Raw genomic sequence first — 27,936 nt, forward strand, 5'->3', positions numbered from 1 at the left:
GACACAGTGTTTTGACTCACCAAGATATAGACGTTTAAAGGCATTATGTTTTCCAACGATGCAATCCGTTACAGAGAAACAGCAGCGGAAGCCCTCTTTCAAAATCTTTCCACAGTCACAAACGAGCCACGTAATTCTAATGATGAAATTCACAGTAATGATGTCAAAACTCTTCTAAATCATACATAAGGGGTGGGATGCACACCGTTTTCTCAACATTTCACTCAAATTATGTATTCTGTGACGAATCTGCGTGCATACTGGCTTAGTGTCATGCCCAAATGACACGCTTTAGACAAAACTTCAATAAACCGGGAGACCTTTCCCCCCAACCAGTGCACAGCAATGTGATGGCATTTGGCACATTTTTCTCCATGTCCATCAATTTCTTGAATGTTAATCCTGTTTTTCTCCATCTTCACACTCTCTTAGTAATTTAAGTCCACACGTGGGAGTGTGCGCAATTTTTCCAAGTTTCTCTTGTTCAACATGTGCCCATCCGGACCTCGATGTTAAACATGACAGAAGCGCTTTTCATAAAAAGGCAGAGTTTATTCAAATTAGATAAAACCACACTATACTATGTGACGGATTCTCAACTTAAGGCCACATGCGCTCCTGGGTATTGACCTGCCTGCTCTCGCTACAATACAGGAAGTTCAGACAGAAGCAATGGTGTCTAATGAAGCATCCTCTCCCCGATGGGAGATTATGGTAACCACCATTGAAGTATCCCTTCTACTAGTTATTACATCAACTGCCAACTCAACTAGTACAGAAACACAGATTTCAATTAGAAATCCTGACATGAGTTCTGTTTACATCAACGTGTCATGGACGGAGTCATCTCCCAGTTCTACAAAACCGGAAGAGTTGCTAAAAATTGATCAGACAGCATCTGGCTACTTTATCGACTTTGATGATTTTTCCTCCAAGTCATCTGATCCACCTGCACTACCACCCATACTGTTTCAGTTGATAGGTTGCTGTGGCATGTGACCGGGTATTGCCTATCTTGTTACAGTTTCTTCCGTGGTTGCTTGATGTTCATAAGTACTATTTCCACCTGCCGTACAGTTAGGGAGGCACCGCTGTGGCCTTCGAGAAAGATTTAAAATGTGCTTTTTGATGCACTGAGCAAACTGAAAGCCTTATGGTTTCAGAAAGATGTGGCTTTAACATCTGCAAAGGAGACATTTTATCTTTAAGTTCCAAGGTTCTCTTCTGATATACAGTTGCTATTCCACACTAATTTCCAACAGTATTTTGGAGAATTGGTGCATCAAATTTGTAACATATCACATATCGTGAAGTAGCACACTTTTTTAAGAGTTTAGGCTCTGCCTTGGTTAGCACCTTCCAGACAGCTTTCAGAGTCATTTACTCTATGCTCAGAGGCATTTTTTCAGGTCTTCAGTTGGTCCTGTTACTGGTTGTTGGGACTATGATTTTCATTTTCCTGCTCTGTAATAGATTTCCCCCTTGAAGATCGAAGGGAACTGGCACTACAGCATGTGCTTCTCTGCTATGAATGCATGGTATAATGTCTTGGTGCAACCTTGCTTCAGGCATTGAAGGAGCATTGGTTCTTATTGTTTCGCCCAGTGTGGCTTCACTGTGTGCATCCCGTATTCCGCTGTCTACTGTGCACTTTCAAGTGTGCCTTGGACTTGTGCCTAGGATAGCAATATGTTCAGCCAATTGACATGAACGTACTGGTGGACCCCTTAAAGGCCCATTTGTATCACTGTCCTCTGCATATTCCATTGCTTCTGAACACATTTTATGAGCCTTCCTGGAATGCTTCGCCTCCTGGTGAATGGGATCTTGGCACTGTGGAACCTTTCACTGTCTGTGGGCACTCCTTCAGAATCTGCTGTACGGGTGGATGAGAACATATTTTCTCCATAAACCTGCTCTGAGGTGTGCCTCTGGCATTATTGTATGTGGCTGCTGGGAACAGAAATGTTTCCTCTACCACTCAAAACACATAAACAATTGGCCTATTCCGTTTGGTGTGATCATTTTGATTCAGCCTGTTTTTAACATCTTAAATTACCTTACAATTTTTTGTTTATATTGGCTTTTATAATTCCGAATACTGGCTTTCTGTATGCTTTGGCTCTCAAACTGTATGATTGCCTTTTTAAAGCTTTTTTAGATGTTTTAGCACCTTTTTATATAAACACATGCTGTAGCTTTACTATGAATAGCTTTCTTATAATGAGATGACTTTTAGTGAACTTATGTCCGAGGAGTGGCTTTCAAGTGGCTAGTTTTGGGCCCGGGAACAAACACTGCCATTTTACATATAAGCGTTTCTAAAGTTGCATTCTTTTTTAATGCGCTAACTTTTGACACTTATTTACTTATGTGACAGTGCAGGATAAGTTTCTCTGAATCGACATTGCTTACAATTCCACATTGTAAGTCCACTATCACAACGCCTTGAACATTCGGCACAAAGGCCTGGACATACATTGTGCGAATGTTGTTGTTTATTATTTGTCCATAAGGTATTAGAACTATCACAGAGACAATAAACAATGTCAGCTCAGCTGAAGCCTCAACACAGATGCATGAATGCTGATGTTATAAATACACATGCATTTCCATACTCAAATTAGAGGAGCACTCTTCTGCCATTTTACATATAAGCGTTTCTAAAGTTGCCTTCTTTTTTAATGCGCTGACTTTTGACACACATTTACTTATGTGACAGTGCAGGATAAGTTACTCTGAATCGACATTGCTTACAATTCCACATTGTAAGTCCACTATCACAACGCCTTGAACATTCGGCACAAAGGCCTGAGCATATATTGTGCAAATGTTGTTATTTATTATTCGTTCATAAGGTAATAGAGCTATCACAGAGACAATAAATAATGTCATCTCAGCTGAAACCTCAACACAAATGCATGAATGCTGATGTTATAAATACATGTGCATTTCCATACTCAAATTAGAGGAGCACTCTTCTGCCATTTTACATATAAGTGTTTCTAAAGTTGCCTTCTTTTCAAATGCACTGACTTTTGACACACATTTACTTACGTGACAGTGCAGGATATGTTTCTCTGAATTGACATTGCTTACAATTCCACATTGTAAGTCCACTATCACAACGCCTTGAACATTCGGCACAAAGGCCTGAACATACATTGTGCAAATGTTGTTTATTATTCGTCCATAAGTTAATAGAGTTCTACATCTGTTACCATAAGTCCTTGGGGTATCTGAGATGTCATGTTCAGAGGTTGGCCAAACCATTCGTTACCTTACTAGGTTTAGGGTTACTTGTGGTGGCACTGCGAGCTAGCAGGACCAAAGGCCAACATATCCGGTGGGGGTGCATAGAATCTGTCTGGCATCATCGTAATGTTTATGTTTTTCAACAAACAAACAGTTTCTACTGAAATGTTTAAACCCTGAGGCAAGTGCGCCAGCAGATGATTGGGTGACAGCAATTATTTTCTAAGAATAAGCTTCAGGAGCTGTAAGAGATTAAATATCACATAGTATGTCCATATTTATATGCTGCATTTCAAATATATACTAGTTTACTTTCATTATAATGGCACAACAAAGGTACTTTTGTCCTTGGAGTCCCTAAATAACCTGAAAAGAATTTTTTGTAGTACTATTATTCATCGTAAAAGACAATATGTTAATTTGTGGGGTTCATTTTCATTGCCTTTGATTTAACTTCCTATCAAACAAAGATGTTTTTCAGTAAGTTTATTCATGAGGTCATTGCCTTTATCCTCATCATTGTCATCTTGCTGTCCCATCTCACCAACATTACCGTGGGGTTCCCACTGATCACCATCAGGGATTAAGGGACTGTTCCTCTGTAGGACAATCTTGTGCAGAATATAGCACAACACCACTATCTTGAAGACCTTCTCATGAGAGTGGAGGAAGGCCTCTCCAGACTTGTCCAGGCACCAGAACCTGCCATTCAAGAGCCTAAACACACACTCTATAGGACCCCTTGTTCTCACATGGGCGTCATTGAAGAGGACTTCTCATGGCATTGCTGGTTTTCATGGATGGCTTAAAAGCCTTGTGTAGTGAGGATATGCTGAGTACCCTGAAACATAGAATAAAAGAAAATAAATGTAATGCTGTCATTCAAGGGATTACAATTTCGCTCCACTACCAACAGGCTCTGTGAGCCCACTGGAAGAGGAGCGGGACAGATTATCGGATGGTTTTCCGCCCGACATCCCAATCGGGCCCTATGTTGTCACTGAAATTGTCAACTAACTGTAAGATTACAGTAACCTGTGTTTTTTTCTGTGAATTTCTAGTTTTTCTACTGTAAATACAATTTTGTTACATTACACAAAGCCAACCTCCTGCCCTGTGGTCAACCCCACTTGAAGACAGCCACTACACAAACACTAACCTAAACCCTAAAACACTACACTACACAAACACTACAACACTACCCTAAACCCTACAATACTACACAAACACTACAACACTACCCTAAACCCTAAAACACTACACTACACAAACACTACAACACTACCCTAAAACCTAAAACACTACAACACTACCCTAAACCCTAAAACACTACACCACACAAACACTACAACACTACCCTAAACCCTAAAACACTACATTACACAAACCCTACAACACTACCCTAAACCCTAAATGACTACACTACACAAACACTACAACACTACCCTAAAACCTAAAACACTACACAATCACTACAACACTACCCTAAAACCTAAAACACTACACTACACAAACACTACAACACTACCTTAAACCCTACAAGACTACACTACACAAACACTACAACACTCCCCTAACCCCTAAAACACGACACTACATGAACACTACAACACTACCATAAAACCTAAAACACTACACAAACAGTACAACACTACCCTAAACCCCAAAAACACTACACTACACAAACACTACAATACTACCCTAAAATACTACACTACACAAACACTACAACACTACCCTAAAACCTAAAACACTACACAAACACTACAACACTACCCTAAACCCTAAGCCACTACACTACACAAACACTACTACACTACACTAAACCACTACCCACAGTACTCCCACCCCTACACTACCCTAAACCCGAAAACACTACGACACTACAACACTACCCTAAACCACTACCCACACTACTCCTACCCCTACACTACCCTTGACCCTAAAACACTATGACACTACAACACTACCCTAAACCACTACCCATACTATAAATGTATGTCATTACATCACATACCAATACCACGCATGCCATTACAATGACTACCCCTAACCCTAAAACATTACGACACTACAACACTACCATAAACCACTACCCACACTACTCCCACCCATACACTACCCCTTACCCTAAAACACTACGACACGACAACACTACCCTAAACCACTAACCACACTACGAATGTATGTCATTACAGCGCATACCAATACCACGCGTGCCATTACAACGACTACCCCTAACCCTAAAACACTATGACACTACAACACTACCCTAAACCACTACCCACACTACTCCGACCTCTACACTACCCCTAACCCTAAAACACTATCTGGCAGATGCATCAAAAATCGGTATTCCTAGTCGTTATTAGCGAAAAATAAGGAATCGCTAATAAGGACATGCAAACCGCGATGTATCAATAAAATCGCTAAATATTACCGAATCGGTAAAAATGGGTAAAACATTGCGAGATGACTTCGAGATACCGATTTCGCAAATACCGAATTAGCAAATACCGAATCGGTATCTGCGAATCGGAAGCAGGCTGATGACGTCACAACCAGGAAGTAGCTCAGCCCATGCTTCACTCGGTGCCCTGAGGAGCTCAGAGGAGGAGGTAGAGCACAGGAGCAGAGGAGCAATACATAGCCAGCAGTGACCAGGACCTGCACAGCAGTGCATCATGGAGAAAGAAGCACCCAAGGGAAAGGACAACACCAGGAAGAGAAAACGAAAGTTCTCTGACAAGGAACTTGAGATTCTGATAGAGGGTGTCAGCAGCAGGCATGAAAGACTGTTTGGCAGACTGTCCCTCAAGGTGCCAGAGGCGGAGAAGCGCAGGATGTGGCTGCGCATCAAGGACAGTGTGAATGCTGTGGGAGTCACCCACCGCAGCATCGAGGACCTTAAAAAACGGTGGTACGACCTCCGCAAAAGGGCTAAGGAGAGGATCGCGGAAAGGGTGAAGGATGCGGCTGGCACTGGTGGTGGGTCCTCCAATGTGACTCCGAACACAGCCCTCGAGGACCTTGTGGAGTCGACCATCGAACCAGAAGCTGTTGTGGGGGTCACCCTGTTGTGGGGGTCACCCAACTGGACACCTCTGGTGCTGCGGAAGGCGGACAAGGTAAGATGCATGCCAGCGCAGATATGCAGCGTCTTGTCAACCCCTGCCCATTTCCCCAAGCCAAACACAGTGCACAAGTAGCCGTGCCTAAAGCACAATCCCTCAACAGAGTGTTGCTTCATGGGAGTTGTAGTCATAACATGAAAGGGTTTCTGTCTGACCCCTGAGGTGCATGACATGAAAACTTGCCACAATTACCGACCTGGGAGGCCTGGGAGGCCATTGCTTGGGCCACTGCCGGTCACCGGGTTTTCTGCTGTCCAGTTGCCTCCTGTTGCCTGCCGCATCCCGGACATCGCGGTGAGGCGGCGGTCACGGGGACTACATCCCCCAGCATCACTTGCGCTAAGGAGGGCGCGCATCCTGTCCCGCCCCCGGAGGTGCGCATAAGGCCAGCGCGAGCCCCGGGGGAGCGGGGGACTTGCCACAATTACCGACCTGGGAGGCCTGGGAGGCCATTGCTTGGCCCACTGCCGGTCACCGGGTTTTCTGCTGTCCAGTTGCCTCCTGTTGCCTGCCGCATCCCGGACATCGCGGTGAGGCAGCGGTCACGGGGACTACATCCCCCAGCATCACTTGCGCTAAGGAGGGCGCGCATCCTGTCCCGCCCCCGGAGGTGCGCATAAGGCCAGCGCGAGCCCCCGCGTCGCGGGATCGCGCGCGGGTCAGCGCCCGGGGCTAAGCCCGGGCAAAGGGCGGGCCCTATGTGGCCCTCAGAGGCACGAGGAGGCCGGGACGGGTCCCCCACTTGGCCCCAACAAAGGTGGAGGTATCGGGTCGTCTTTCATTGATCCTTGTTGTTGAACTCTCTATTATTGGTCTCCTCTCAACATGTCTATCTGGGAGGAGTTGAATGCCTTGTGTGGTACGAACTACGCCCAGGATGTGTTTACCCCCCCCATAGTGAGTAGAGATCTTGATCCTGATGCGAAAAAAGTCAATGATACTGGGAAATCACCTAATGCCAAATTAACGTGCACAAGCCCTTCATCATCTCCTTTCGATCCACCTTTAAATTTGCCGGTTGAGACCGTGAACATAATACCAGACTTTGTATCACCACTTCATTTGACCTTACTGGCCCAGATAGAGCAACTGTTAGTATCTGCTTTAACACCTTTGGTCACAAAAATCGATGCCCTGGGAGACAGGCTGACCATTATCGAAAAAACAGTATTAAGGACCTATACCCCAACTGAAAATAATGCTACCTGTACCCCCTAGAGTTCCCAGGACTGCACCCAGGATTAATTTACCACCGGAAGCCGCCCCCTATGTGGCTGTTCTCTCTGGGGTCTCAGCACTCAGGCAGAGTAAATTGGAAACCCACCAAGACTTGTTACACAAAACCATCTCCTGGCTACAACATAACAGACCATTGCCATCTGGTTTGGATGGTGAAATCTTGAGTGTTAGGAGGGTGGGGTGGCTAGGCACGTCGCCCAAAGACATCCCGGGCGACTTGATTTTAATTAAATTTAAGAGAGTGAACATTGTCCCCTACTTGCGATCTTCTTTGCCCAAAGAGGGAGATGGCCCCATTTGCATCTGGGACCTGCATGATTTCTATCCTGGCCCCCGATTCAATTTTCCCAAAACGCAATTGACACTGAACCACAATTCTTGGTGAAAGGGGTTCCAAAGAATTCTGTCCCACTAATCCATCTACCCTTTCTGATTTTGTACGTACATCGTCAAATTGATTTTTAGTCGTTTCAATAGTTGGACCCTTTTTTATTCTATATATGTTCTGCTGAGTCAATTATACATGTATGTATTTTTGTTTGCCGCTTTTATGGTTTAAACAAAATGAACCGAATAAAGCTTATTTGATTTGATTTGATTTGACATGAAAACAGCAGCCAAGGGCCAAATGTCAGTTCCCATATGTCCTTTATGTAGATGACTAAAGCATAAAATTACAATATCCACAAATTCATAACAATGCTCTGTTTCACACACAGATGCCTCCCCTATGGAATCAGATGACAGCGCCCGCCTAGTCATCTGTGAGACCCCAGTGGTGACCGATGCGGAGAACACGCTGGAACATGGAGGCAGTCCTTCCCCTTCACCACCACCGCAAACATCACCACCACCACCAGCACCGCGGACAAGAACACCACCACCACCACAGCGGCCAAGAACACCAACACCACCTCCACCACCACCACCGCGGACAGCAACACCAACACCACCTCCACCTCCACAAGTCCTGCCAACCACACATAGCCGCAGGGCAAATGTCCCCTCCCTGCAGGAGATGGAGACGGAGCTGAGGCCAGCAGCCACAAATGTACAGCAGCAGGCTGTCGTCACCCCAACCGCACAAACAGCAGCATGTCTGCGAGCTAGACAGCGGCCCGGATCCCTGGGTAGGGCTGCAGCGACAACAGTAGATCCTGCAGATGTGTATGGAGTCGTGGAGAGCCGGATGCTGCGTGTTCAGTGCCTGCAGGCAAAACACATGGGTGCAATGAAAATTAGCATGACAAGGATGTCCAACAGATTTTCATCAATGACTGACGCTGTGCGAGAGCTGACCACAGCCGTTGCAGAGGGCAACAATGATATTAAGGTATGCCTACAGGAACTAACACGCGCTGCTGTTGCAGGCCAACTGAGTGAGCGCCGGAGACATGAGCAGTACTCACTCAGTACCAATGCAACAATTAAGGCCATCAAGAAGCTGTGGTAGCCCGCCGATCGGTGTCCCTGCAGGTGGACATGGGTCATTATTGTGGTTCCTCTCCAGCGTCGCCGTCTCTGCTCCCGGTTCCTGCTTCCTGCTTCACGGCGGTGCACGTCGTTGTGAGGAAACAGCCTCAGTTTCCTCACAACGAGTTGGATCGACATTACATCACATGCGGTGTAACAGCACTTGCGATGTAATGGTATGTGTAGTAATGGCTATGCGTAGTTACATCGCACACGTTGTAAAGCATGCGATGTAATGGCTTTGCGGGGTGAAATCCGCGTAGTGCTTGCTGTTTCCCTCACTGCCCCCCTCCCCAAGTCACTTTAGGCCCAGAGGACCAGCATCCCTTGTTGCTAAAGTCTACGTGTAAAGAGGAGGGGGTGCGTGCCTCCCCTTCCCTCCCCAATGCACTAGGTATGTCAGGGACCCCAATCTTCAGGACCTTTTAAGGGAGGGGGCACATGGCCCCTCTCTCAAAACCTTGTAAGACCAGAGGACCCAATACCCCTTGGCTGCATGTCATTCAAAAGGGGAGGGGGCCATGCTGCATGTCATTAATAAGGGCAGTGGGCCTTCCTCCCCAAGCCTTAACAGACCCCAGGGATCCCATCACCCAGGGCATTTTGGCATTATAAAGGGGGGAGAGCTGTGCTGCACCCATCTCATACCTATAGTGGACCCGGGCACCACATTCCTGGGGCCCCCACCAAGCAGAACTTTGGGGGAAGCGGGGAAATCCCAATGGCCTAAAAGCCCCAGCCAGTTCCCAGCATGGTACTGGAGCCAGCATTGCTCCAGCCTGGAAGGAGCAGCTATTTGTGCTTGCTCCCTCTGGGTGGGATACTATCTACATCTCTGTCCGCAGGAGTGTAAGCAGGGAAATAGAAGTCTGTTCCCTCCCTTCTGCAGCATGTTTACATCTCCTGCTGGCTGGAAGCAGACTTGCCTTGCTTGATTGCACTCCTGCAGGCAGGGAAAGGCATGTTAGCCCCTGCCTGACGGGAGAGGTGGGGGTAGGGAATCTACTGTGTCCAGGGTAGGGCTCCCCGGGACATAGTAACTGAGCCGGCCCCAGAAGATGGGGTCTCCAGTGCCTTTAGAAGCTGAGGGAGGAGACTGTATTCCTCCCCTCCCTTTTAAGTTATGTTCTGCCTCAGGAGATGGAGTCCCCAGTGCCTTTTAAGGTGCAGAGAGGGGAGCCACAAGGCCCTCCTTCCCTGTTTTGTTCTGTCCTGGAATTTGGTTCATGAGGACTTGTTAGGCTCAGGGAGTGGGGTTACACAGTCAGCCCTCTCCTTTTTATGAATTCGTACCTGGAGGCCCGGAAGGCTGAGGGCACCTCTTTCCTTCATTTCAAACCCCAGGGGATGGGGTTGCTGGGGACTCAGTAGAGGATTGGGGAGGAGTACAAATCTCTCCCTTGACAAATAACTTTGTTTTTACCGTACCCCTGGATCCTGGCCCACTCTGGGATTTAAAAAAAAGAGGCGTGGGACTCAGCGCTTTTGTGAAAATCTTGCTGCGGATTCACGGATCTACTGTGAATTCAGGACAAAATTTGTAGTTTTTTTGTCTCCATTTGGGATCAATCTGGAACCCCCACCAGTGTGGGCCCTTAGGGCCTAACTTAGGGATGACTTACATTTATTTGAGTCTGGCAAAAGGTTTATTTTGCCAGGTTATATTTGCACATTGTTTTAAAACTGCATAATCCGTCTATAGTGGCAGGTCTGATGACATGCTTTGCCTTGTCACTTTAGTGGTGGCACAATAGGTGCTGCAGTCTACTAGGGACATTTATCTTACAGTCCCTGGGTACACAGAGTACCATGTAATAAGGACGTGTAGGTAAGTCAAGTATGGCAATCAGGGATTCGCTAATTGTACATATTATTAGGGGCCAGAGCACATACACAGGGGCAGTATGGCATTGTCCTGGTGGTCAGACAACTTCATACATTAGCAACATCAGTCCAAAAAATGGGGGATGAACATGCAAAAAAGTCATCTTTCCTTACAGCACATACATATATTTGTGTGTCAGCTACAGAGTGCAGCAATAGACTGTTTCACAGTTCATGCTCCATTCCCAGTGCATGCACCCACCAGCACCTCCATTGGAAACAGCCCATTAGTGAGAGGAAGACCATCTGTTTGAAGCTGACAATCTACCTTTCAATGTGAAACCAAACTACTTTTCAAATGGATAGCGGAGGTACTTTTGCCTGCAGATACAGTGAATTTTTGCATCCGCTAGCAGGGGCTGCCTATAGAGATCTCTGGGACCCCGCTTCCTGCTTTCATGGTATGCTGTTGGGTGCCCTGACCAGGTCCCACCTCTATGTGTTGCATAGTCAGTGCATCTCTCTATTTCCTCTTCGCCTGTATCCATAATATGGTTTAGGTGCAATGTCTAATGCTTCCCTCATTTGCACAGGACCCCCTTGCACACATCTTCTGCCCTTGGGTGCAAAAAGGATGTGCAAATGTATGTTGAGACTCTGGGGCTGTTTCTTTAATATGACTAACTTTGTTATTTGGAATGAAAAAATACATAGCTACTCTTTTTGTGGCCCAATAATGTTCACCATGGCACAGCTGTTTTGGGTTGCAATGTAATTGTCCTAAAACATTACAATTAAAACAGGAGCCCTTGTTATCTATCACACATCTGATACTCAGTATATAGGACCCCCCCTATTTTATATTAAGGGCGGGAATGGTTCTAGTATTTATCTAGGAACACCGCCACTACGTGTGTTGTATTTTAAAAGACAAGTCATGTGCCTCAGGATAAACCAGAAATGGATTTAAAAAACGAAATCAGTGTAAGTGGAACAATATACGTGAAGAAAAGAATATAGGAAGGGCCTCAGGTAAGCAGCCACCAAGGAGTGATTGGCAGGTTGTCAACAATTTGCTCACTTTTTCATCATAGGCAAGTTTCTATTTATACAGAGGAGTCAACACCCAAAAAAAGTTTGGAAGAATGTAATGTGTGTGTTTACTATCTAATCCTGTTATGTATGGCACACATCTCAAACACCCCCTGGGTCCCGATAGAGAGAGGAGAGAAATATTCCTCACAAGCAAAAAAGTATTAAAAATGAGGAGTGTGTGGCCATTGCCTATGTCTTTAATTATCATAAAACAGCATACCATCTTTAGACCATTTTTAAATAGAACATCCAAAATGTTCCTTTGCCACTTTTTGCTTACTGGCAATTTCCTCAGGGCATTGGGACCCCATGTCACTCATGTGTGCACTGGACCATATGCCTACTAGGTGAATTTCTACAAGTAAGCCACGGAAGAGGGGCAGGAGAGAGTTTTTCAAAACATGCTCTGTCACCGCTGGCATCAACGCCTATGTGTGCACTCTATTCTTTTGATCTGGGAGGCATTCACCTACATTTTTTAGATGTTTTTTCTGAGTACATTCTCTTGGCTGTAATATTGAAACTGTCTTGTTAGTCCTAACATGGAAAACTTTCATCAATGTCTTTATTATTTATTTTATTTTCATGTTCTTCTCTCTCTTTCTCTCCCTCATGTCTCTCTTCTTTCTTCCTTTCTAGTACAAAAGACCCATATATCTCATTTTTCCGACAATAATTGTGCTTTTTTCCATTCAAATAATGTGTTTCTTTTGCATTCTTTATTCTATGCAATTAGATTAGATTTCTTGCTTTTAATGCGCAATTTCTTGGTGTTTAGATTCTAATAAAGATGTTGAGCCTGTAAGGCACTTCTTCACACATAATTATAGTCGGGTTTACTACCAATTGGTCCCAAGTTCAGGTAAGATATATTTTTCCTAATTTTCTTTCTTTGCTCTCTGCTTTGATTGCTAACCTCTGGGCCTTACTTCTACCAGTTTAGAAATACTGTACAAATATTAAAATACATAAAAAATATACAAATGCCAACATTTGGAAAAATATATACATAGACTCTCTCCACAGATAAATGTACATAGATATACCATGCATCACCTGTTTGCTATTGTACAAACTCTCCCAGTTCTGAGGTCAGTGAGTGAGTGAGTGTGCAAGTGTGAATGAATGTCTGTGCGAGTCAATGAACAAGAAAGTTCATAAAAAATTAATGTTGCATTCACTAGAAGTAACCATCTCTGGAAGTTGGTCACTTCGTGCCCAAATAAATTCTACTAACTATAACTAGGGAGGAAGGAGTAGATATATTACATTTTATAGAGCAATGTATTGCATTGTGCTAGGGGTAGAAAGCATCACAGGCTCATACCTACTACTATATGGTGCTACTGATCTTTTTCCCAGTGCTGGTGAAAAAAGAAGTTGCCCATAGCCAGGCACACACCTTTGCATCATAGCGCAAAGTTGTGCGTGTTCAGTTTAGGATGGGTTTTGTACTGGAAGGGTAACTTGGCTAGCAACATTTTTTCTGTCATTCCTACACTCTGAAATCTGAGTGTGGTTAACCAGCAAATTTATTAAGTGGAGTTGAAGTTCAAATTGGAATTCTGCTCTGCTCAAACTCAAAATCAGGAACTTCTATTTCTAAGATGTACATACAGCAATCATATTATGCATAGTCAGTGAGCATATGTTTTTGGCTACCTGTACAGAATGCTACTCAAGACCACAAGAGATTTAGGGCCTGATCCACAAAGATAATCTTTTATTTTTGTGTAAGTTTATGATGTTTTGCAATTAACATAGTCAGTTTGTGAGTAGTGTCCTAATGATTGTCTATCATTTTATGTGCGGACTCCCCGCCACGTGAGCGGAGACTCCGTAGTGGTAAAGATACATTTTGCAAAATTCCTTTGTGAGTGTCCAAAAAGCATAAACTTAGACAAAAGTGTAAGATTGCCACTGTGAACCAGGCCCAGCGATTCCGTTTTGATTCAGAAAAGTCCCTCTTTCATTCATTACATAAATGTACCACTTGTCTTCTGCGCTGACAAAAAATAAAGCGAGGCATTAAATCATGATGTCTCATTTTCAAAAACATCAGGATTCTTTATATTTTTTAATTTCATGTCACTGCTTTAGCGTCAATTGTAAGTGCATCTTAAAAATGTTGACAGTCTCATAATCAAAGTTTATTGTAATTGTTCACTGAAGCTCTTGAACTGAGGGTAAATTGAGTGGATCTGTAATTTCATTCACATAATGACTTAATTGTTTTCACTGCCAAACTGAAGCCTAAAGACAGACACTGTACAGCCCCCCTGTGCTCCTTTTGCAGCACACGTAGAAAGAGGAAAGCCCTCAGAGTATTGTTTTTGTGCAGGAAGATGTCCCTTTCTGCACAAAAATAACCCTGCCTTTAATGCAGGCACGCTTGCATTACGGTGCAAGGGTGCCTGGGTTGCATGTGGGATGGTTTTTGTGCACTAAAACAATCCCCTGAGGCATATTTCTCTATCTATGTGTGCTGTAGAATGCTGCACATTTAGAAAGAGGAAGTAATGAGGAGAAATGTAGATATTTCTCCCTGTCACGCCTCACCTTTGAAGGTGTAGCATTTTGGCGCATTCCCAGGTCTACAGGCAAAGGAAAACCTTGTAATGTGTCAAAATCCATGGATGTTGCAAGGGAACACCAATGAAACACCTATGGAACACCCTCCCAGGGCAGAGTAACACAACGCAGTGATTTGCGCTGTGTTGCATTACTCCTGATTTATTAAGCCACTCACGGCCAAGCGAAGTGGACTTGCGCTGCTTGATAAATCACATTTTAGGGTTTGTGTGGTGCAAACATGACACAAACATTTGATAAATATGCACCCAAATATTACTATTAAAATTGGGTCTGAGCTGGGTAGGTGTTTTGCATATGGTATTTGGCATGGGCATCTGTTCACCAAAATTCCAAAAGTCAATGAAGTAAAATGAGTCAACCTTTGTCTCCATTTTAGTAACAGAGTTAATCTCTTACCCGACTCTTTACCCTTTGGCTGCTTCACCTCTGCTACTGAGAGGCTTGGGAAAAAGGGCAAGGACTGTTAACCACCGAGCCCAGTTTACTTGCTCTTCCTGCTGCGTTGCTCAGGACTCTTGAGACTAGATGTAGGGAGGGCACTGACAGAGACGGAACATCAGGGTTCCTATCACTGGATCCGCACACTGGCGTAACGAAAAGTGAGGGGGCCTCCCTGCACAGTACTTAGGGGGGCCCCCTCTGGGCTCAATCAGGAGCTCTCCCGGCGAGAATTCAGTGCCGAGGGGGGCCCCTTGGAGCTAGGGGCCCCACAACACCGCGTGGGCTGCGGGGGCCTGTGTTATGCCCCTGGATCCGCAGTTGGCTCTGCTGCAGGAAATCATTGACAAGCAGCCGGTGCTGCACTTGGCTGGACTACAGTTAATGTTAATTTCCTTCCCGGGACCACCATGCGAGCCGTTAGGTGTCCAGAAAGGAAACTGTGGAATGTCCTTAGTGTGAAGGGAAATTTGTAATTTGCTTTTCAGCAACCAACCCCTTCACTGAAATTTTCAACAAGGAACTGGAAAGGCTGTCATTTAAATACCACCTATATCTAGATTTGGCTGCCATTGTGGATGTATTTTGTTCTAGCAAAGGAAACAGGCATTGGTAAAGTAAATAGCTCAGGAATCACACTTGAAAGGCAAGACCTGTTGGCAAGAGAGCTATGAAAAAAGAGCCAACTTTTGGTGATTACTGCTTTGTGCTGATTAACATGGCACTCAAAATAAAGATCTGAATGGAACTTAGTATACCTTCTGTTATAAGCAAATGTGTGCTTTTACTTTGAAAGGAATCCTCAGGAATGAAAGCAAATACTAGGGATGAACAAATATTAATAAATGTAGTTAATCTGTGAACATAATTAGAAGTGGACAAAAACAGAGCTATCCTTGACACAAAGAAAGTTTCACCACCTGAAAGGGGATCGAATCATCCAGGTTCCTCTTTAGACATGCTTCCAGATAATTTCAAATAAGGGTTCTCCGGTGGAATCCTTTGGTTTTTTCAAACTTGCTCTCATTTTTCCCTACTTCCGTTTACCCTGTCAATATCAATGGCCCAAATATATGTGCAATTCCAGTAAATATGCAAGTGATTAGTAAAGAATTAAGGACCAGATGTACTATTGCTTTCTTAACCAAATCGACATTTTTATATTCTAAAGAAATCTTATTTTGCGCTTTGGTGATTAAAAGATATTGAGGCATATTAACAAGCCCCTTGCGCTGCCAGTACATCACTTTTTACGACACACTGGCAGCTCATTTCTCTTCCCCATATTTACAAGGACAGAAAAAGCCACCCTGTGTGGCTTTGCCTGTCCTTGTAAATGCGGCCCCTTTACACATAGCACTTTGAGTGAAAGGGGCATTACATGGGTGTTGCAGTGGGTGTTACCAGGCAGCACCCATGAAACCAGACACATTTCCAGATTTACAAGGATTCATGAACCTGGAAATGCGTCAGTATGCTACGTCACCCTAGGGCGTAGCGAGGCACAACAAGGAGATTTTTCCTCTTTCAATGCGTGCTGCAGTCTACAGCACGGATTGAAAGAGGAAAATGCCTGTAGTGATTGCTTTTGTGCAGGAGGGGCACAGTGATTGTTTTTGTGCAGGAAGGTGCCTCTTCTTGCACAAAAACAATCTCCCCATGACTCAGGCATCCTTGCACCATGGTGCGAAGGTGCCTGGGCTGGCGCATGGCAGCTGTTTGTGCGCCAGCGCAGGGGAGAGCACAGGAATGCGACATATCATTGTAAATATGTTGCTTTCCTGTGTTCTGAAAGTGCCGCAGTGTGGCGCAACCAAAAGGCTTGCGGTGCCACGCTGCGGCACCTTCTTGTAAATCTGCCCCAGAGTACCATACATAATCCTAAATAGGCTTTTCTTAGGATTTGCTTCCTAAAATTACTGAATCGTTAAAAGTGATTCATACACATTCGCAAATTGCAAACGATGTCCAGACACATACCGATTACATCTCAATAATGAAATACATTGCTGCACTGTCATTCTGAAGTACAGGAGCTTGCAGTAAATGTCTGTTTGAACTCACAGCTGCATTTTAATGAAAACATTTCATTTCAGAAAGGGCAGGCAGAAGACTCCTCAAGAAAGCGCAAGCAAATGTACTCAATGAGGCGATTGCTTCAATGGTCGAGGAGTGTGTAGCAAACACTACTCTGACTAACATATTGGTAAAGCTTCCCTAACTGTGCCTGAAGCCACCAAAAAGGGGATTTACGGCCGGATCCAAAAAAGGAGGAATACGGAATGTGGACGTAACAACTCGCAGTATACCTGAAAATTGAAATATGTGGTATGACATTCGCTCATGCATGAAAGGGAAAAGCTGCCCAGTAGGAGTAAGGAACCTGCTTGCACTGGAGGGGTACTTTCAACCCAGGTACCAACAACAGCAATATATGAGGTCATTGTGAGCAACCTCACTACAGGGGCTATACCTAGCCTAAATAATATTGATACATCAGAACCGCCTCAGCAGCATATCCGGTTAGTGTTGTGTTTTTAAATTAAGATGATACAAATTTTGGAGCATAGCATATTTTTTATTACTACTGTGATTACATTATGTATAAAGAGATAACATTTTATTTGGACTTGTGTAATTGTTCAATCCATTCTCACTTATTAGGCTGCTCAATAAATTGCAGTTTGGGATTTGGAGTCCAATGACAGGCTTAGAGGTTTCAGCAGTTCAAAGAAATGCAGCTTTAACTATTGTGTTACAGTGTAATTACTTAACTAAATTGAATACGGTAAATCATTTGTACAATGATTCTGGAAAGAAAAGAAAGTAATGCATCAAAGATTTGAGAGGCTTCTAATTCAACATAGGCTGTTTTGTGTCATTCAAAATACCTGCATAATAATGAAACTTATATGACCTAATATGTATGGAGATAAAAGACATCATTATATAGAAACATAATGTTGGAAGATGGGGCTGATCAGGAGTCTAGCAACAATGATATGCTTCAAACACTAGACTTCATGCCAATTCCAATATTCACTGAAACAACTTTGCCTACAGGAAGACACACACCTAGATCTAGTAGAAATGTTTAGGCTCTACACAACATAGAAAACACTCTTTTATCCAATGACTGAGGACTCAAAGATTCTTACTACTTCAACCACGATTTCCAAGCAGACCAGGAGATACAGGCACCACACCATCTAGATCAGAATTTGTCAAAATTGAAAAATCAATTTTAGACATTTAAACAAAAATAATTAGATGCCATTGACATGCTAGCAAGAATCAGGGATGAAGGATGTTTGCTATGATTAATAGTATTGACCTTTTAAATTAAACAATTACGTCATTATGTGATTCTTTTGTTGAGGAGACACAGCAATAAAACAAAATACATGTTGAATGTCAAATGCAACACATTAGAAAAATGTGTGGAAAACTGGCAACTGCAAGAGGAATACTCTTCCATCGCATAATACATATCCAGTGAGGAATGTTTCTCTGTTGTAAAGATGTAGCAAAAGGTTTAGGGCACATTAAATCATGTCTTGCATTTTTATAAACTACCCGGACAGGCTCTGGTGTTATGGTTACCTCTACTTTTGAGAGTGAGTTGGCTTCTACCCGCATCAGTTTGTCTATCATCCATTCTACAATATATAGGCGTAGACGCAGTCAGGCTGCTGATTTAGAACTGGATATGTTGGCAACTGACCTACGGTGGCCCACTCCCAGAAAACATATTAAGAGGCATTGAATGTATATTTTGTGAAATCCAAAAGAGAAATGTATTTTGTTTTAGTAAAGCGCATTTCACATTTTGTCAAAACAAAACAATTGCACAGTCCCAGTACTGACTCTTGATATTTCATGTGAAGAAATCAGGAAACTTAAATTACGTTTATGCATTTTGAATATAACTATCTCATTCTACATTGCATGATTTATTTGAGCTTCACTTACCTTAGAAATAATTCTTGGTAATGTAACTTCATCTCTCCCTACCATCTGCTGATCTGCTGGCATCCTGGGGTATGCTTAGTGGCTGGGTGGGGTGCCTCATCATTAGAGCAGCCCTACTTGGGCTACAATGGAGTTCCCTTACATGTATCTATATTGTGTACATACTGCCACAATCTTACATATGACTGGAGATGTGTACAGACAAGCTGCCCACTCTTACAAAGGAAGCGAAACTTGTCTTTGCATTGAGGTATGGGGTCAAAATCCATGTGCGTTGTGCATAAGCACTCTCACCTAAGATGAATGAACAATACAATTAAAAACACTCCTATGTCGTTTGAAATAAATACAAATAAATGTAAAATTAAGAAATACTTAAAATATAATCATCCCCTTGCAAGTTGATTATAAAGGGCAGAGTGCCGAAATATATAGAACCTGGAGATTTTTCCACAAGTTCAAGAATTAAAAAGCCAGCATTGCAAGCTATTTGAATGTTGAAAGAGTGCTGGCTCTCCCGATTCTTATACAAAAATTCAGTAGCAGTAGGAGGGCAAATTAAGATATATGTCCCATCAACAAAGTCTATAGCCTGTGGGAAATGTGCCATATGAAAATATTTTTTGTGGGAGCTGGTAATACCATATCAGTACCTATGGTACTGATATGTGCTGGGACAGCGGTACTCCCGCCAATATCTAAATCAGGCCTTTAGTCCCAGATTCACAAAGGCTTTGTGCTTGGTTCGGGGCGTGGCTTGCGCGCCGCTTTGGAATGGCGGTCTGCGCTTGAGCTCCGAGACGAGCGAGGGCCGTCGGAGGTTCATCTCCGTCTCCAGGGACCCCACAATAACGAAAACGGAGCCTCATATGTCGGAAGGTGGTGTGTACCTGTGGCAAGTCCTTTCTGCGCCCTGGAGCTGCTGGTGGCTGCTATTTTGACTCTTCGAGGTGGCGCTCGGTGTATTTACGAGCGGCCGCCATTTTGTCTTGCCTCACACACGCAGTTCCGAGTCTCCTCACGAACGGAGGTACCATGGAGTCTATTTTATTCAGGAAGCGCATAATCCAGTGGTGGTGACGAATATTGCCTTCTGCAAGCTGGTAACGTTTTTTTTTTTACGTTCTCCATGCTGTGTGGCTTTCAATGAAGCTTTTTTCTTTTCTGCATTTTTATTTTACTGTGCCTTTCTTCAGAGCGCCTACAGGGCATTTTCAATAACATTAACTGCTCTTTGAGGCTCTCTTTGCAGTCTTCTTAGTCTATGCTGGCATATTCTTCATCCCGGCAGGATCCTGACATTACGGTGTTTGAAATTTCACGTTTTTGTGCATGTAAGCCCGCCGCAATTTATGGTTTTGTGATACCTATTGACTTTGTGCTCTCACATTTTTGCACACTCTTGTTTATCTTTCCTTGCCTACTGAGTACACCAATATCCTCGTGCCCTCTGCCTTTCCTCAGCTCTTTGAAGTGGTGGTTTCTCCTACCTTTCTTTCTGAAGCTCTATGGCGGCCAACATGGGCTTGCCGCAGCCTGCTAAAGATTCAAAGGAGTCGAAAGCTTCTCTTAAGAGGCTCAAACAAGTATCTCCTACACCTGATTTATCTTCAAAAGATGCTAACTCCACTTTAGAGACTATTTTGACGCGTCTCAATGATGTCCATGACATTGCGCAATCTACCAAAACTAATACAGATTTACTACAGGTGGAGGTATCAGCCATCAGGAATGATTTTAAGGCTCTATCCATTCGTGTTTCTGCCACTGAGACACGTGTTAGCGGCGCAGAGGATTGTATACACAAGCAATCTAAAACTCTTTCCCAATTAGAGCGCTCAATGGCGGCATTGCGGAGGGATCTCACTGAGCAGGAGGACCGTAATCGCAGATCCAACCTGCGCATTTTTGGCCTTCCTGAAGAAGCCGAGAAAGGTGCTCCGTCTATGATTGACTTCTTATACCAATGGTTGCCTTCTACTCTGCAAATTTCTTTTCAAAGAGACTTTGAGCTGGAACGCGCACATCGTGTTCCCTCTTTTCGCTCTAAATCTGCTACGCAACCAAGGGCTATCATTTTTAAGCCGCTGCGTCATCAGCACACAGAACAAATTTTGGCTCATATGCGGAGGATTAAAGTTGTTTCTTGGGAAGGCCACCGTATTTCAATTTCTCAAGACTTTGCCAGAGACACAGTGATAAGGAGGAAAGGCTTTCTCAATCTTCGGAAGCGTCTTTCGGAGTTGCATATCCCATTTTCCTTCTCGGGCCCTTCCAAATTTCGCATTACCTTTAAAGGTCGCTCCAGAATCTTCGACGAACCTGCTGATTTGGCCTCTTTTTTGGATAATCAGATGGAACTACAGATGGAGCTTCAAATGGAGGATCCGCTTGTTCATGGTGCTTCTGGCACCTGATGTGACTCTTCTGCCTTACTTGATTTTTTCTTGTTTCCGGGTCTATTGAGCTTACCTTTTTAGACCTGCGTGCTCCATGGTTGTTGGTTCGTCAATGGCTTTCTTTCGTGACTGGTGTTGTCAGTCAAGTTTTTGGATGGTGTTTTTCCTTCATTTTGGTGTTGTCTCCTTTCCATCTCTATGATGGTGTCAGTTGGCGCATTAAGCTTTTCTATTTGTCGTCTTTTTCTCATCAGTATAGTTGTGCCTTTTCGTTTCTTATCGGTTCTCCTTCACCTTGATGTTGTTTTTTCGCTTTGGTAGTGTTCTTCTTTCTTCCTTATGGGTTGTTCCTCTTGTCTTCGTTTCCTCCATCCTTATTGTTATATTTGGCATATCTCATGTTTATCTCCTTGTTCCACTCTGTAGTACTCGTCTGTTTTGGTTTCTTCTCTTCCCCCGTCCGTGGTTGCGTAGTCTCGTCTCTCACCTGATTTGTACTTGGTTCTTCTGTTTTGTGTGGTCGTTCTACTTGTATGTCTTCCGTCTGATTGACTTCAACGTGTTTTGCGTTGTTTCGTATTCTGGTACCAGTCTGGTCGTGGGTTTTTTATTATCTATTATCGATAGTGGTGTTTACCTGCGCCTCACATGTTACAGTTACTGTATTTTGCATTAATTATATGCTTATTAGTTATTGTTTTACTGATTAGAATGCTGTACCAATATTACTGGCTTTTCTATTTAAGACTGAGATAGTGGATTTCGTTTCTACTATATCTTTAGCATATTTCTGTATCATATATGGTTGGATTATTTTTTCATTGTTCCTTCCTGTTTACTTTAGCTAACTATCACGAAGTTTATATACCTTATGCATGGTGATTACTTGCTTATAAGTACTTTTGCATATTTACTATATATATAGTTTTGATCTATATTTACATTGCTATTTTTACTATTTGTTCTGCCTCATAACTACTTAATATCTTCCTTTATCGGTGCTAGTTCCTTGTAAGCTGTGTACTTTTCTTGTACTTTATGATGTGATACTTTCTTTTTATTGCACTCTTTAGTTTCCTGTTATCCCACTTTCTATTACTATGCACTCCACATGTTCCTGCATTCTCGTATCAAATTGTTATAACAAGGTTTCCATATTTAAGGACGGTTGACTAATTGTTTATCTTGGATTTTTTCCATAGTCTTCCTCATTACAGTATAGTTCCTTGTATTCCTCTATCATGGTGCTTTATTACTTGGTCTAGTAGCCACTTTTTAGTGCCTTTCTCTATCTTATTTCATTTATCTCTTTATACTGCACCCTGTTATCTTTTCGTGAAGTTTGGTTTTCTTCTACTCTCTCTTTCCTTCTATTTATACTGATGGTTTCACCTTTGCTCTATCTACTTTTCGTTTTCTTTACTGATATTGTGGTTGTTTCTTTCTTTATAATCAGCTATTTCTATGACTCAGTGTTGTTATTACATTTATTATATTAGTTGTCTACTTTATATGCTACATGTATAGTAACTTGATATATGCGTATTCAATTTCTAGATTTCCGTAATGACTTGTTTTTCTTGTACTATACTACTATTATTTTATATTTTAGATGCTCCTTTCTCCTAATTGAGTATTCTCAGTTCTGGACTGTTTTGGGGTTCTTGATATCGTATGTGATCAGTCCTCGTGACGGTCCCTTTGCTTGCCTTCCCACGTTCCCCCTAGTATGAATTTGGTCTCTTTCAGACCTCACCTGCTGGTTCTTCTCTTACTTCTTTTTTCTCCTCTCTTGTCTTTTTTCTCTTTCCGGATTTCCTCCATGGACTCTCCCTCTTTGACGTTAATGGTTGATGTGTGCATGCTTGCCTTCGTGTTGGTTGCTTTTTGTTTTTCATCTATGGATTATGTTATCTTTTTTTATTTATGTCTATGTCAGGTTTGAATGTGCTGTCCCTTAATGTTAAGGGTTTAAATCATCCTGTGAAAAGGTCAAAACTCTTAGATTATTGCAAATCTCTCTCTTCAGATCTTGTCCTTTTTCAAGAAACAAAGGTCTCTACCAGAGAGGCGATATTCCTGAAGAAGGACTGGATTTCAGACGTTGGTTGTTCCGATGCTTGTGGCAAACGAAATGGGGTCATTACTTTCATTTAAAAAAATTCAGGTTTATCCATACTCTCGTCTGATCACGATACTGAAGGTCGTTGGCTATTAACTAAATTGTCTGATGGTAATGCCGATCTTTATGTTATGAACATTTACGCCCCTAACAAGGATGATCCGCCCTTTTGGAAAACGGTTACCAAAAAATTGAATGATACACCTCATTCTGGAAATCTTATTGTTGGTGGGGATTTTAATCTACCAATGGATCCCATTCTCGATAGGAATTCAGCTTTTCACTTTCGACCTCCAAAATCCCATAAACAAATGCTTAACATGTGTTCCATAACTCATCTTCAGGATGTATGGCGTCTTCACAATCCCACTGGTAGTGATTTTTCCTTCTTCTCTTCACCTCATTCCACTTTTTCTCGTATTGATTATTTATTGGTTCACTCCTCTCTTGTTTCGTCTTCCTCCTCTCCGCTTATTCACCCTATTTTGATTTCTGATCATGCCGCGGTAACTTTTACATTGTCGTCCTTTGCTCCTAAGTCAAGAGCTCGCTCTTGGAGAATAAATACAGAAATTTTGCATGATACTGCTCAGATCGAGGAGTTCTCTAGTGCAATTGAAACCTTTTTCCTTGAGAATGAAGGCTCAGTCTCTTCCCCAATTGTCCTCTGGGATTCGTTTAAATGTACTTTCCGTGGCCAGGTTATTAAATGTATGTCAAGAAGGAATGCCGCTATTAAAAAAGAACTTACAGATCTGGAGACTGAAATAAAACAGTTGGAATCTACCTTTCGACATACTAGGGATACATCTTGCCTACAGTCCATTAAGCAATTAAAATACACATACAATACTATAGTTACCAAAAGAGCACATATTGGGGTTCAGGCTCAGAAATCCAAACGGCTACTGTTAAAAAATCGAGCTGGGAAGATTCTCGCAGCTACATTAAAATTTCAGGATTCTTCCTTTAAGTTCTCTCAAATCTCTTCTATTGCTGATCATCTTGGTTCTAAAAAATTTCAGACTGAGGAAATTCTGGAGGTCTTTCGTGACTTCTACAATAAGTTATACACCCCTTCTAATCAGGCCTCTTTTGAGCAGTGTCAGGACTTCTTGAAATCTGTCCCGGTGCAGTCTGTTTCCGTGGAGGATAGCATCACCCTGAATGGTCCAATTACTCCTGAAGAAATTATTGCCGCAATTAAAGCTACTCGATCTGGGAAGGCTCCGGGGCCTGATGGCTACCCTATTCTATTTTACAAGACTTTTCTTCCTGTGGTTGTTCCCAAGCTTCAATCTGTCTTTGACACTTTTATTAAGGATGGGTCTGTTTCTGGCACAGCGGCTGACGCTACCATTGTAGTGATTCCAAAAGAGGGAAAGGATCATTCTGATCCCAAAAACTTCCGTCCTATTTCCCTTCTTAATATGGAAGCTAAGATTTTTGCTAAAATTTTGGCCAAGAGATTGGAATCCTTCATTCCTAAACTGGTACACCCCTCTCAAACTGGTTTCGTAAAGGGCCGTCTTGCGCGGGATAATATACGTACTTTTTGTCATATTCTCGGATCAGCTAAACGTTCTCATCTCCCAGCCGCAGCCTTAGCTCTTGATGCTGAAAAGGCCTTTGACAAGGTTTCTTGGCCCTTTCTTCGTGCTGTCTTGTCTGCACATAATCTTGGTGACTCCTTTATCAATATGGTCATGTCCCTATATTCTCAACCTAGAGCTAACATCAGAGTCAACGGTGCTACTTCATCCTTTTTTAATCTTCGTCAGGGAACTCGACAGGGCTGCCCTTTATCTCCACTTTTGTTTTTACTGTCCATCGACCCTCTCCTTAGATTGATTGAGCTACACCCAGACATTAAAGGTTTTTCTTTTGGTCCTCATTGTATTAAAACTGCTGCGTATGCGGATGATGTCCTTATTTTCTCGGATGATATTGCCTTGGCTATTCCTGCTATCTCGGACACGATTTCCCTTTTTTCAAAGGTTTCAGGGTACACCTTAAATAAGGATAAGACGGAGATGTTCCCCTTGAATGCCTACTGCTTTTCTACGCATATGGGCTCTGCTGGTTTTAAATGGCAGTCTAAGCAATTAAAATACTTGGGTATCTATTTTTGCTCTACCCTATCGGCCTACAATTACCTATAATGAAACCCAGACTATTCTTAAAATACGGCGTCTTTTGGACACATGGTCTCCGAAACACATTTCCTGGTGGGGTCGCCTGCAGACCCTTAAAATGATGATTACACCTATTATTAATTTTGTATCCTCTATGCTCCCGGTTAAGCTTTCGGATTCCTTCTTTCATGAAATTGATGTTCTGACTTCTACATTTTTATGGAATGATAAACGGGCTAGAATGGCATATACATTCTTGCGGAAGCCTTGTGATATGGGGGGTTGTAATTTTCCGGATTGGGAAAAATACCAAACTGCCTTTTTGGCGTCTCAAGGAGCTCTATGGTTCTCTTTTCCCCCTCAACATGTGCCTTCTTGGCTGTTAATAGAACAAGAATTGGCTTCCCCTTTACCGACTGCTTCCTTCTGCACTGCATCTACCTTGTCCATCCCATTCTCCCGATCTATTATTTTAGATACTCTTGCTGCGGTCCGGAAGGTGGACAAGAAGGTGGCGATTCCAATCCACAAATCTAGGTGGTCGTCTATTTGGCGGAATTCTAAAATTAAAATTAATATTGATCCTTCTCTGATATCCTATTGGGCTACTAAAGGGATCTCCCTTGTTAAACACTTTTATGGTTCTGATAATCAGCCACTACCTTTCTCCTCCTTAGCTCAACAGTATTCTTTAACTAATTTGGATTTTTATACTTTTCTCAAAATCAAAGTAGCACTTGCTAGGGTGCGTCTTCTTCCTACTTCTCCTACGATTACTCTTTTTCAAATTTGGATTAAAACTGGTCATGTGGCCTCTAAAATCTATAAATTTTTATCAACGGTTTCATTACCCACTCATACGGTTGCCCAACAAAAGTGGTTACACCATTTTGATCACAATCTTACTGACCATATTTCTTCAGACACCTGGCAGTTAATTGGCAAACTTTCTCTTCGCAATAAAATCGCCCCATCGTTAATGCAATCTAAATTTTTCTCTGTCAACCTTCTGCATTGGACTCCTGTCCGCTTACATTCGCTCAATCTCAAAGATGATAACCTATGCTGGAGCTGTGGGTTAATGACAGGTGACTTTCCGCATATGTTTTTTTAATGCTCCCTCCTCCAACCCTTTTGGGACCTCATTCACAAACACCTCATGCTTATCTTTGGTATTAGGTTCACACTCACATTCCCATTAATTCTATTAGGTCCATTAGCTGCCCCAGTCCCTCTCCCCTTGGAACCCATGGAATTACAACTCTTGGACCTCCTATTGACCATTGCAGTGAAAGTAATTCTTATGGATTGGAAATCATTCTCCTCTGTTTCTTATCATACTTGGTGGGCTTGGGTTTCCTTCTTACGAAGTGCTCATACGTCGGTTGACAATGCTCACCTTTCTCCATCTATTGCTAGTGGGGTTTGGACTGCTCTAGACAATTACATGGAGTTGTCCTCAAAGGGGTTGGTTGAACAGTATCCCTTTGATTTGTCTGGTTGAATGGCGTCTTGTTTGTAGGGTTAGTTTGTTGGAAATCCTTCTCTCTTTCTTTCTTTCCTTCTTCTCTGTCTTTAATCTATTCTTCTATCCTTTTTCACTCTTTTTTTTCTCTTTCTTTCTTCTTTCTTTGCTCTTTCCCTCGCTCCCCATGATTATAGCAATTGTTAGTGATACTCTTATGGGTGGTCTCTGCCTTAGTCACTGCATTTATCTTATCTAATTCTTTTTGCTGTTTTATGGCAGACTACTTTTATCTATTGAATGTATTTGATATGATTCATTTTTGATTGTCCGCTCCTGATGACTACTTATCTGCTATCAATTGTATCACTATTACTTACGATCTGTACTTTCATTTACCTCTTTATACCAATAAAATTCTTTTGAAATTAAAAAAAAAGGCTTTGTGCTTGGTTTATTTTATTTATTTGTTTATTTATTTATTTTTTATGTTTTATATAGTGAGAACAAGACCCTTTCGGGTGACTGAGTGCTTTACAGGTGTGTACATAAATATCAGATAGAACAGGAATACGTGGATACAATATATAAGCATAGAAAATAAAAATATGTTGTATACATTTAATAGAATATTATTAACAAGTTATTAACGAGTAGGCAGTGATATGATTGCACGTGAGGTAATAGAGAGTATACAGACTATAAACATAGGACCATATGGACTAGCGTGAGATCAGGTTCAAACATATACTGGCGTGATAAGACGCCACAAGCAGATATCCGGGGGAGG

The sequence above is a fragment of the Lissotriton helveticus genome, chromosome 6 (genome assembly GCF_964261635.1).
Source record: "Lissotriton helveticus chromosome 6, aLisHel1.1, whole genome shotgun sequence".
NCBI classification, from domain to species: domain Eukaryota; kingdom Metazoa; phylum Chordata; class Amphibia; order Caudata; family Salamandridae; genus Lissotriton; species Lissotriton helveticus.